This window comes from Eucalyptus grandis, chromosome 4 (genome assembly GCF_016545825.1).
Source record: "Eucalyptus grandis isolate ANBG69807.140 chromosome 4, ASM1654582v1, whole genome shotgun sequence".
Taxonomy (NCBI): domain Eukaryota; kingdom Viridiplantae; phylum Streptophyta; class Magnoliopsida; order Myrtales; family Myrtaceae; genus Eucalyptus; species Eucalyptus grandis.
Genome location: NC_052615.1, coordinates 37,218,110 through 37,231,593, shown reverse-complemented (window position 1 = coordinate 37,231,593; position 13,484 = coordinate 37,218,110). Strand labels below are relative to the sequence as shown.

Below are 13,484 nucleotides of genomic sequence, written 5' to 3'. Positions count from 1 at the left end.
TCTCATGTCAAGCCTCTTGAGTTCCTTCATTCTCTTTGGGATATGGCACACCCACGCCACCCTTGCCATTTGGTGACCGACGTTGATGGATCACATGACTTACTAAAGAAGTGCTCTGAGAGATGGTAAATACCTCCCATGCTCTTGCCAAACTTCTTGCACTAGAAGTCATCACACGACAGATTATGTGGATCGATATCATTTGAATCATTGATTTTGTAGGCCTTACAATGAGTGCAGCATTATCAACGGCCCAAATGGGTCTGGTTCCCCCAGCATGATATATAAACATCTCTTGCATGAAAAGTCATCGCATGGCCTACAGATTATGTAGATTGATATCATCGGAGCCGTTGATTATGTAGGCCCTACCGTGAAGAACGCTTCAGATGAATCCATGGTCCATAGACCAAGCATTTCTTTTCCCTCTCGCAGAGTCTGTGATGGCCGGCCCCAACAATTGGGAGTTCAATATGGACATCTGCTGGGCCCAACTGGGTATGGCCCACTCTCGGTCAGACTTCATCTTATAAAATGGACCCACTAGAATGCTGAGGTTGCGTGTGGGTGGACCAACCCATGAAGGAGGTGCGCTAGTGGGCCACGATTCGGGGGTCACGCAGTCGGCCCACAGGCCCAATTTCCTTCTCAGTGGGCCTCGTGCTCGATTGCGGGACACCCCTGCATGTGGAGCCCACTGTTGTGGTACGGCAACACTATAACTCTTTTCCGCCTCTTCCCTGTTACTTTGACCAATGGCCGAGCGACACGTCATTCGTTCCCTACAAGCTCTTCCACAAGTGTGTCGGGTGAATCCGGGATCAGGATACACAGCCTTAACTCCATGTCTTTAGACCGTTAGATTTGGTGCGACCTATATACAAGACTCACATGAATCTTGTCATTATCGGTAGTTCAGAATTAGTCCAGCATTTGTACTTCACATGTGTAAGAGGAGTTAAAAGCGAATCTTCACCTTTAGTTGCCTTTACAGATCTCGAAGGATCGGTGGTGAGAGTCATATTGCAAAATAAAGAATCTCAATCATTCGTTTGAAACCTTCAAAAATGTTTGTGAAGTATGACATTTTGTATAGATACACTAGAACATGATATTTTTAAGACGGTGCATCATTGACTTAAGAGATCATAGAATCCCATCAGCTGAAGGGGAGCAATTGATCTGCTCCGTCAAGACCGGTAAAGGGAGACGGGTCAGAGAGGACAGATTATGTTAATTTCCTATAAAACTAAGAAAGTTACAACCCATGTATCATCAAAATGTCGATTCTCGTCGCCGGAACAGCCTCCCTCAACTTCTAGCAACTCATGAAAATGGTGGAAACGGTCCTTGTATTCTTCTGTTTCTTGCCACAGGCACGTTCTCGTGGGGGAGCAACATGGTAAGTTCCGCTGGAGTCGATCCACCAACGTTCATCGTCGTTCGCCACGAGAACCTCGTCGAGCATTGCCAGCCACGTCGTCATCCTCCACCAGATAGGCTTCACTCTTCTTTTTGTCCTCTGTGAAAACGTGCAAAAGGGAGCCACACGACCCATAAGGACGTCTCTTTTCCTTGTCATAGAATTCCCACTCATCTCGTTGTCTCTTTTTCATTGAAGGAGGCTTTCTTTCCCTTAGAGAACTTCAAAATGGGTTTTAAAAAGCAAGATGCCGTCTCCTCAATACTTAAGGCCTTGTCCACTCTTTGCTTGGTTTTTACATACATCACGAATTCTAACTTCACTTTCAATTTTAATGTGCGGAGGCGATTGATCTAGACTCCAAAGACTTTTTATCTTTTTTAGTTCATTTGACTAATTTTCACCTGTCGTCCGACATGATACCGGCCATGATATGCGGTGTTATTGATATTGACATGATCAATTTTTAATAATACTTTAATATTTTTCAATTACCAATTTACTTTTTCTTTTTCCTTTTCTTTCTCTCTCTTTTTTGTATTTTTTTTTTGTTTTTGTTTTCCTTCCTTCCTTTTTCCACCCATTGGTGCCGATTCGATGACAGGCTAGAGACAAGGCCGGCAAGGTTGGCAAGCCTCACCTGCTAAGGTCATGCCTCACCTAGGCCCTAGTGAGGCTTGACCCAATGTGCAGCTTGGGCGGTACGACCTCCCAGTTAGATGAGGCTTGCCTAAGGTTGGGGATGTCCTTCCTAGCCCCGCCTTAGGCTGATCATTGAGTCGGCAATTGGCCAGAGGAAAATGGAAGGGAAGAAAAAAAGAAAAAAGAAAAGAAAAATAAATAATTTGAAAATTATAAAAATATATTAAAAATTATTTACGTCTAACATCATGTAGGATAGCCAACATCTATATTAGCACTAGCTTGCCGAAAATAATTGGATGAATTGAATTGACATATAAATGTTGTAGCAACCAATTTTTTGTGTGCATCACCTATGGTTTGGCTAATGGATTACTAAGCCTAAATTTAGCTCGGACTCTCTCAAGCTCATACTAATTCGCGACTTAGATTTAAGTTCTTAACATGCAAATGATTTTCAATCAAGAGTGGCCACTAATTTATTTTTGGTGGGTCGATTAGAGACCCAAATAAAGTAATGGGAGATTTACTTTACTCCCACGAACCAGAAATTACGAACTGTAAATTTGGATATGGGCACTTAGTTATGCTAGATTTCTCTAATGCATTTTCGGTACAATTTCTTTTTATTTTCAAAAACGTTTTTGCAGGCGGCTTAAATTGATTTTAAAATTATTTCCATAATATGTGAGGTGATCATGCCGACGCAAACCATCAATTTAACACCCAAGTAAAGTAATAAATAAATTGCAAGACTTACCTCATAGCAACGAAAGTATCTGCGTTGTTAGATCAGAATTCACATCGATATGATTTCTAATTAACACGCCATCACTCAATTTTTGTTTTCGCTTTTTAACAAAAATATAACCCATATGCAATGCAGTGCTTCTAACCTAATATGAAATAATATGGCATAGCAAACTGTCTTAAACTATATGAATGAGTAAAAATTTTTGTGATTTTTTAATGAACATGCAATAATTAAATATGCGATCTAAATTAAAAAAAAAAACCTAATTCTAATGACGAGTAATTTCTAATTAAATGACTCTAGCAATAATCCCTAAATGACGTGCATTTCATGAACCTAATTCTATATGACGTGCTTTTCATGAATCTAATTCTATATGATGTGCACATGATTTTTTTATTTAACGAAAAATTGTAATTAAAATCACTAAAAATGAAAATCAAACTAAAGTGAAATCCTATCTATTCTAAATGCTTTCTAAACATGCATTTTAAATAAATAACCTATCATGCAATTCATCTAAAGATCTATCTACACCTAAAATTAAACTACACCTAAAATTAAACATGCAATTTTATCTAATATGCAATGACGTGCCAAAAGATGCCATATGCACGATTTTTTGTGTTTTTTTTTATTAATTTCGAAATTTAAAATTGCCACATAATTAAACAAATTGATTCAACTAACATGATAGTAAATCAAATAAGATAGGATCGATATCTACAAATTGGCGAACCGTATCAAGTGCATGAGATCGGGTTGGTCAACTTTTAAATAAACCGCGAATCGAATTTCGGACGGGAGATCGATTAACAATTTTTAAAGCGACAGTGATTGCGAGTTGGATTTCGGCGCGAAAATCGGACTGTCAATCTCAAATTTCAGAACCAGTTTCATGTCGGGCAATCTTAATCTTACATTAAGGAATAATTATACTAAAAAGACCAAGTAAAATAAAATAAAATAAAATAAAGTAAAGTAAAAACTACCTAATTTTCCCTTTTTCCTTCCGGGCCTTGTGCTCGTGGCAGGTCATAAGGAGGCTGGTCACTGCCGGTCGGAGGTCCGGCGGGGCAAACCGGCGGCGGAAAAGCTCCGGCAACAAGCGGAACAGCGGATTAGAGGCGGCACAGCGGTCGGCAGCAGGCAAACGTGAACGGAACGACGGTGCGGCGTCCGGTGAGCAGGGGAATCGAGTCGCAGCGCGGGCTCCTGTGGGTCGCAGCGCGTGCTCCTGTGGGTCGTCGCTCGGGCGGCGCAAATCGTGGTCAGATCAGGGGCGGCAACGGCGTCGCGGCAGTGGCTGGCAACCGGACGCGGGCGGCGCAGGGGCGGCGGTGCACGGCGACTCAGGAGGCAGCGTCGGGCACCGGGTCGAACAGAGGCCGAAGGCGCAGCCCGGAGAAGATTTGCTGGTGGAGCGGCGCGGGGGCGACGAGCGTAGAGGAGCCGGCGACCGTCGGGACGGCGTCCGGTTGCAGACGCGGGCAGCAAGGGTGAGGAAGACGATGAACAGTAAACGTCCCCTCACCCCCTGCTGATTGTACTTTGCTTCTGCTTTTGACTTTTACCCTTCAATGCTTTTTCTTTCTTTCTTTTTTTGTGATGTTTTTCTCTTGACCCTCAAAGAACCGAAGGAAAACCCCTCTCTCACATTTTCTCTCTGTAATGTTTTCAAACGTGGCCGAATGTCTTCGTTGCGTGGCCTCCTAAACCCTACGTATTTTTACCTATTTATAGGACACGAATTAGAATTTTTAAATTTTTCAAATTCATATCCACAAAAATTTCTTTTCGAAACGCAATATTTATTTTTTCCAAACATAATATTTGCTTTTGAATTAAAATCTCATAAAGATAAATCCGTAAAATCTCTCTCGGGATATGAGGCCGGATGATTTGCTTTCTTCGTGGGTTTAGCCCGACTCATCAAATTAAAGTTTATGAACCATCAATTCGATAAATATAAATAAAAAATAAATGCACCTAAAACTATATATTATGCGATTAATTATTTTTCAGGGGATAAAATTAACTTCTAATTTTTTATGTAATAAATAAATAAACTAAACTACCAAAATTTAGATGTCAATAAATATAAAAGGTTTATGACTTATTTGATCTAAAATAAAAATTTAGAATCAAATTGGCACGTCACAATAAGTTTATGATTTTTTTTTAATTCCCCCACCCTCTCCCTCTCCCCCCCCCTCCTCTCTCTCTACTTGGAAGCCTAGTACTATGTCTTCGACCGCGGCAACGGCACCACTCCTCCGCTGTTGTCCATTGTCATTCTCTCTTCTCTATGCCTACACTTGCTCTGAGAGCCCAAGATTCGTTGGTGGATGAAACAAATAAATTGTGATGGGACTCCCAGAGAGAGCGCGTAGGGGAATCTCTTTTGAGTTGGGGTTCTTCACCAATGGATCTCACGAACCCTCTCCCCCTCCCCGCTTGCTATGAGAACCCCAATTTCGACTTTGACAGAACTTTGACCCAATTTTAGAGTTAGGGTTTATCACCTACCTTTTCAACTTTGACAAAATTTTCCCCTAATTTCTTTATATAGAGTTGGGGTTCTTCAAATAAATCTCTTAATAATGTCATTTAAATTCTCACTTGCTGATTTCATCTTATCGATGAGCTATGTTGAATATTATATTATAAATTAATGTCACATCGGGTTTTTCAACGAGACAAATAGCCGATGGTACTTAGGTGAATGATTTTTTAAAAATGTGGTATGTAAATGAGCCAAAAAAAAAAGTTACGACATTTAGGTGAACATTATGACTATAGTTCTTATTCTGGTTAAATCTGTAAAAGACCATAATTGCCTGAAGTAGTTGCCTAGGCCATTAAAGCACACTTGCACCCTCATATAAAGTGGATAAACCTCACACAAGGTTGAGCCATCTAACACGTTCACTCGGAGTTTTACACAGTTATTTGCTTTTGATGGCCACTTTAACAAATCTCTAATCCTAACAAATTTCTAATTATTCATGTCCAAGTCTTATGCAATATGGTAATAAATCTCTAATCAAGTATAAGAGATAAAAAAATTACTTATGTTTTTGATAACATGAAATATTCTATCTAGAAACACAAAATATATTAGATTATCGATAAGAACAATCCACAACTAAATAATTATAGCACGTCTTACAAATAAATCAATATTATAAAACTAATAAAATATATGAGAACCCATCCATTACAAAATTTTTACAGTGTATTGGTAAAAAGTCATATTACATGATTGTGCCCATTTCGTGATTAAATATAACTATAAATAAAATGACCCTAACGGTTGAACGAACAATTAGAGAACTCTTTATCACTTTGCAATTTAGACATTTGTAAATGAGTAATTTCCAGCTATATGATATAAAAAAATTTATTATTTTACAAATAAATGATATTAGACAATCACTGAAAAAAATATATACTGCCTGATAGGCCATAATCGACAAACAAATGATTTTAGAGGATTATAAAAAACTATGCGTTGTTTTTTGCAAATAAATATTTGAAAATCAATAGATAGATATCAACTAATACAAAAGCCATCATTGAATTACGTTTATAGAGGAAAAAATTAAATATATTACATAATTGCCATATTTGATAAATATAAATGATCAAATGCATAATTTGTGACAATTCTTATGATTGAATGCATAATTATAGACAACTCCAATGAGACATCCTTTTTAATATTTACATTTGCTAATTGCACGTGAACAAGCACATAATATAACATTAGGGGCTTGTTACGTTATATTCATATATGACTAAATGAATTATCCAAGATGTACACGATGATAATTCCTATAACTAAAAAATGATTTTCTTTGGTTTAATTCCACTAAATGAAGGAATCTCTCTAGGCGTCCCTTTTCTTTCTGTTACATCTTACTAAAGAATTTTCTAATAAGAGGAAGGCTGCGTTTGGGAACTACTTTCCCAAGGACCTTTGAGGGCTAAAGGCCTTTGGGCCAAGGAAAGAGTGTTTGGGAAGATTTTTTTTACTTGCCTTTGGGAAAGGCAAGCCTTCCCAAGGCTGAAAGCCCAAGGCACCCCAGGGGCTGCCTTGGGCATTCAAATTCTCGGAAGGCGGATGGTGAGTAAGATAATTTTTTTTCCATAAATGTCCTCGCTAACATTTCGTTTTTCCGGTTTTGTCCTCGTAACTATTCACCTTCTTCTTCGTTGAGGTTGGCCACCGGTTGCGCCGAGCCGTGAGGGCCCGCGACGAGTCGGACAGAGGCGGCAAGAGGCCGGTGTGTCACGGCGGACCGTCGGCGGCCGCCGCATGACCTCGGTGACTCCCCGTGAGTTGCGTCGCCGCGATCGCGCAACCCTCGGCAACCACCCGTATCCGGGTCACGCTGACCGCCGCAACCCCGCGACGCCGTGTGACGCCCAGGCGATGCTCGGTCACCGGAGGTCTCCGCGACCCATATCCGGGTCGCGCGACCTCCGCGACCCAAATCGTGTGCGATTTGGGTCCCCTGGAGGTTGCCGCGACCCGAGATCCGGGCCGCGCAACCTCCGCGACCCAAATCGAGCGATCTGGTCGCGACGATCTGGTCACACAATCGGGGTCGCCGCAACCAGATGGAGCGACCCCGGTGACCTCCGCACCGAGGTCGCGGTGCGGCGGGTCGCGCGACCGGCCGAGGGTCGCCGCGACCCGCATCTCACAACTGGGTCATTGCGACCCTCGCCGGACGGTCACCGCGACCCGCCGCGCCGCGACCTCGGTGCGGAGGTCGCCGGGGCCGTTCGATCTGGTTGCGGCGACCCTTGCCGGCCGCCTGCCTCTCGTCGGACCGCCTGCCCCTTGCCAGACCCTCACCGGACCGCCTGCCCCTTGCCAAACCCTCGCTGGCGGTAACCACCAATTCTCTCTCTTTTTTTTTTTTTTTTTTAATAACAAAAGTCCTTTACACGCTTAATATTTCCAAACACTATTTTGCTCAAACATACTTTACAATGGACTTTACAAATACAATTTATCAAACACAATTTGCATTTCCAAAAACCCTTTAGCTTAAAGGCATTTACATTTTTCAAGAACTTTCCCCAAAAGTCTTTCCAAACGCACCCGAAATAGGCTATAGCCAAACCCAGGGCGTTGGCTTCGCAAGGAATGAAGGGAAAGCAAGTTGAAAACCAGAGGATAAGAACCCCGGGTGGGCAAGCCGATGAATGAATCACAACATGTTTTTTAATGAATTTTTGAAGGAGTTTCAATTTCTTTTCCCACTAAGCGTTGAAAAATTCTTAGAATAAAGTGCACACTTCACAAATGCATGACCTGTTTGGTGTAGCTATAGCTGAACTCTAACTATATTGTGTCGTAATTTTTGTGTTTGCTGGTGCTTGCTCTAAAGCTACGGTATCTCAAAGCTCGGTGACATAGGGCGTGCATGTTTATGTTCTTTTTTCTTGTTTATAAACAAATTTTTTGTTTTTTTATTCTCGGAAACAAAAAAGAATAAACGCGTTTGTTTGGATTTTTGTTCAAAAACTATTTTTTTTTGTTCCCGGAACAAAATTGGAACAAAATAAAGAAACAAAAAAGTTATTTTTTTTTTGTTCCAAAAACACTTTTTTGAAGGGCCGAAAAGAACAAAAACGAAAAAAAACTTGTTTCTTTTGTGTTTCTCGCTTTCGTGCCCTGCGCGAGTCTCTCCCTTTTCCGGCGTCTCTCACAGGTTCTCCACCGTCGAGCGATCCGGCGCCTCCCCACTCGGCAGACTCTCCGGCGCCGACAGCTGCTGCTTCTTCACCTGCTGAAGCTTCTGATTCGAGGTAAGTTTCTGCGCTCACCAGCTACTGCTCCTCCTTCACCGTTTGATGAGGGCTTCGGCAAGAGCCACCCCTCGCAGATCTGGGCGAGCGAGCCCTCGTGCTCGAGCCCCGAGCAAGCGTTGCTCGCCCAGATCTGCGGCAGATCTGGGTGACGGCTGCTCGCTCGGCAGAGCAGCGATGCTCGCTTGAGCGAGCATCGCAAGTAGAGCAGCAACGCTCTCCTCGCTTGAGCAAGCGTCGCTGCTTTGCTCGCTCGAGCGAGCAAATCGCGAGCAGAGCCGATTTTTTCATAGTTTCTATGCATATATTTCCACTTGATCATCAATTATCAATCGATTCCGCCTGTACTTTGAGCCGAATCCATATCATCACCCGAGCCTTTTCCCTCTTAATGGATTTTGGCAACTTAATTAGGCTGGGGCAAAACTATGTGTTTCTATATAACTATACATAGCGACCCTCTCCTACCAAGTGCAGGTGGAAAGTCTCAGAAAAACCCAGTCGACCTGATGCTGTCAATTATGATTAGGATTTCGAGATAATGAATTTGCATAAGCTTGTTTTTCGTCAAACAAACTTAGATAAAGTGGGTTAAGGTAAAAATATAGTTTTCTTGGTTGATGGAGCATGTTGATCTAGGAATTTTGATTGCTTCATGGATTGACTGTTGCTCATATGATTGTCACTCGAACTCCTTTTTCCTTAAGGATTCAAAATTGAATTTGTCTCCATTTTTATGTGCCAGACAATGTAGACTTGGGCACAGCTTGTGGAAAATATTTCCGGGTATGCTGCCTCAGCATCATTGACCCAGGTATGAAGATGGGCTTCTAGAGTCAACTTTTTTATGCTAATGGTTCAACAACACTGTTATGCACTTCTACTAAACACTTATATCAATTTTGTTTCTATCGTCTTCAGGTGATTCGGATATCATTAAGAACATGCCTGGTGACTCTTAGGCTGTCAACGTCCTGACGCCATGAGATTTTGGTCTAGCATTCGTAGATTTATGGGTTTGGGCAAGGAGGGTGCCTCATGAAAAAGGCACTCTGCTGTTGACAGGGAAAATCTTAAATATCAAGCTAATGTGAGATGCAGCTACTGTAACCCATCTTTAGTTGTTTCATTTGGCATTGTTCTAAGAATTCATTTTTCCAATACTATAAAGAGTTGAACCTTGTGCTTGTGTTTGTGTTTTTGAATCGCTCTACATCTCACATAATCAAAGAGGGAACATCTGTTGGCAACAAATTTAAGCTAGAGCTTTCCTGATCAGACTGCTGATGCTCAATGAGTGAAAGATCTGTTTGATATGTGTGGAGCTTTTTGGAAGGCCGTGTGATTGTTTCAATCGGCCCTCTATGCATCTACATCCTGCGAGTGTTTCTAATTGCTGAATCTTCACTTTTTTTTTTTTTTTTTTTTCGAGTTGCTGTGGCATCAATTGACTTTGGCAAAGTTGCCTTTCTTGCCGTGGTTGAATTGTTCATTGTTTCTCCTACGGTTAGCTCGAGCTTGACCTTGATAAACCGAGTCCGATGGGGGAGAGTTTGTTCTTGTGCCTCTTCGCCTGTATATTTTTTTTCTTTTTAATATATTTTTCTCGATTTTTCTTGATATCATGTGCTTTTAGCTACGAGGAAAATCGAAACCTCGGTATTAATTAGATGAAAACAAAATTTGCTCCTTGGAGGCTGCTTAAGTTCAGATTCACACCGCGTGGGAATGAGAAATTTTTTGAAAGTTTTTCCTTTTTGTATACTAAAGATTTTAGGTGAATCATTGTAAAAGTAGAATAAATATGGGGAGAAAATATAATAGATCGAAAGCGGTTATTTTTTGAGTTGAGCAATTGGATTGGAGATAGAATTTAAATTAAATTGATGAGCATTTCATGAGAATGAGAATTCAATACCAAGTTTACACTTTATTTAAAAAAAAAAAAAGCAATTGAGAAAAATTTGGTACAAACTTTACTTACAAAATTTTCTACTAAGTATGCACATATGATCATGTTCGAATGTTTGTCTTCACTCACCATGAACAAAATTAAATTGATGAGCATTTTATGAGAATGTGAATTCAATATCAAGTTTATACTTTATTTAAAAAAAAAATGCACTTTTTGAAAAATTTGGAACAAAATTTTTTTAGAGTTACCAAACGTGTTTACTTCTTTTTCTATTCTAGGAACAAAATTAAGTGCGGTTGCCAAACTTGTTTATGTTCTTTTTCTATTCCAAGAATGAAATTTTTTGCAATTACCAAAATGCATTCGTTTGTTCAAAACTATTCCCCTAACGTAAATAGTTTTTTCTATTTCGTTCCTAGAACAATTTTGAAATCGTAAATACAAACAAACGCACCCATAGCTTTTTAAAACTAAAAGCTGTAGGAACTTTGAGGTGTTGTAGCTTTAAAGTGCTTGATACCACTGAATGGACCTAGACTTAGAACCAGGGAGGACCAAGTCGGTTATCTGCAAGTATGCCTTCCTACAGTGGGTGAACAACTCCAGTTCAAGCCCTTCAAGGATAGCCTTTTAGCAGAAAACCACTCTGCCCTTTAGTTCGCAGTCTAGAGACACCCGGATAAAACCAGGATGGTAACATTCCTAACTATCCGCGCTGCATTTCTCAGAGGATCCTATCAGGCTGGAGAAGAAGAAGAAGTTTAGAAAGCCATGGAGATAATTTCACAAAACATTCACTTTACTCAAGGGACTCGCCCAACACATTATATCCTTCTCGCCTTTTATAAGCAATAAGAGGTCACACACAAACAAGGACCAAGCTCACGGGTCCGGGAACAAACAAATGTTTCCGAGAATCTCGGTAGGGAATTATTCGCACGGTATGAACAGTGACAGTGAACAGTAACTTCCCTAGCCTACTGCTTCAGTAAAAGTGAACAGTAACTTGCTACAGTAAACTTATACGAATAGTGATCTTGTTCAGCGGTCTCATTCATCACGAGCATTGTAGTCATAGTCTGAATCATCTGAGCTATGGACTGTTGCTAAACAATGTTTATCATATTTTTGTTCAAGTGCTTCAAGGTCTTCCGGTGTGAGGATCTGGTTTAGCTGATGTATTGTGGATGCAGATGCTTCTTCATGAGCCTAGTGGGATGCTTTTTCTGAGCCTAGTTTGTATTGTCATTAGCTGTAGTGTCGGCAGGAATGCTTGGCTGTGACCAACTGAATGGTTGTCCATAAAAAGATGTGTCCATATTCTATAATAAGGACAAAAGTCCTTGGCTATAGGGGTCTTGTGAAAGAGGGCCTCCCCATCTAGTATAGGGGTCTTGTGAGGACTGTGATGCATGTTACTCGGATGATGTAGCTTATCTGAATTCTTTGAGTGATTCCTTGGCTTATGATGCTAGGTCATAATGATCTCATACAGTGGGTACATTATAATTCCATGCATATAGAGGAATGGTTTTATTTTCCTAGCATAGGATTCTTTGGAGTTCTCGATATTGGTGCTCACAGCAACCAACAGGTCCTGGATAAAATTTGTGAACTCGAGCTTCTACACTATGTGGAACAGGTTTATAAGATGAGGTACCTATACTTAGGGGGGCTTTGATAATGTTACCATTATTAGTGAGAAAAGCCCACGGTCTTCGGAAAAACAGAATGGTATGGACTTCAGGGTTTGGCTGTGTATTTCTCAATTCTTTCTCCAAGAGCCATTTCTAATGAGTTGGAGGATAAAACCAGTTAAGAAGATCTAAAAGATTTTCGTCATTCTCATTTTCAATCTTACCTCTGCCAAGTCCAAATATCCTGGTGAGGTTCGTAACGAATCTTCTGGTTGGAATTTCAATAGCTATTAAGTACTTATTGGTTAAGTACCATAATAGCCATCGAAGTTGATCGGGGAAAATCATCTTTCTTCCGGATCAAAGGATGTATGAATGGATAATCTGCATTATCCAAAATGATAAAGAATCGAACCTCCATTGAGTTTGAACAAGTCTGCATGGCATTGCCACATGCTCCTTTCCCGAAACCCGATGAGAAAGAGCATGGGCGAGCGCCCCTTCGATGTCGCGCCCGATTAGAGGTGTCAAACGGGTGGGTCGGGTCGGGTTTGGGTCGGGTGATTAATGAGTCGACCCAAATTGACCCATTAACCCATTTATGACCCATTTAAACCTAATGTAAATTTTTCGAACCATACTTGACTTGACTCATTTTAATAAAATATTTTCATATTTAACCAAATTTAGGAAAACTTATTCTTATGTTTTTTTTTTAAAGATTATATTACTAAAAACTTCAAAGTTTATTTCTTATATATATACATTATTTTAAAAAAAATGGTATTACTATACAACACAAATTTAATGGACTATTTTTATAATTTTAAAAATAATTATTTTAAAAATCGAATTTTAATTATTTTTATTTTTTTAAAAATTAATTTTTAATTAGTTTTATTTTTATTTTTAAAATATAATTTTCTTTTTTCTTTTTGGTTCTTCTTCTTCTTTGGCCGGCGGCCGGCCACGGCGAGCCTGGAGCTCGCCCGACGCCGGTGAGCTTGAGGCTCGCCGGATCGGCAAGGCTCGAGCCTCGCCGGATGTCAACGAGGCCTCCGCCTTGCCAAATTTGGCGAGCTCGACGCTTGCCGGCGTCGGGTGAGCTCGAGCTTGCCCCTCGCTAGATCGGCGAGGCTCGAGCCTCGCCGATGCTTGGCGAGGCTCGAGCCTCGCCCGATGTTGGTGAGTTCGAGTCTCGCCCGGATTGGCGAGGTTTGAGCCTCGCCGAGCGTCGCGAGGCCTCCGCCTCGCCGGATCTAGCGAGCTCGAGCTCGCTTGACGTCG

At 40.9% G+C, this 13,484-nt stretch overlaps 1 long non-coding RNA gene across 1 annotated transcript; it reads left to right on the top strand.

Moving 5' to 3' along the window:
• The first annotated feature begins 8,488 nt into the window (after positions 1–8,488).
• LOC120292831 lies at positions 8,489–9,834 on the top strand. Its single transcript, XR_005550435.1, has 3 exons — positions 8,489–8,645; positions 9,391–9,459; positions 9,567–9,834. It is a non-coding gene; the product is annotated as an uncharacterized LOC120292831 (long non-coding RNA).
• The last annotated feature ends 3,650 nt before the right edge of the window (positions 9,835–13,484 follow it).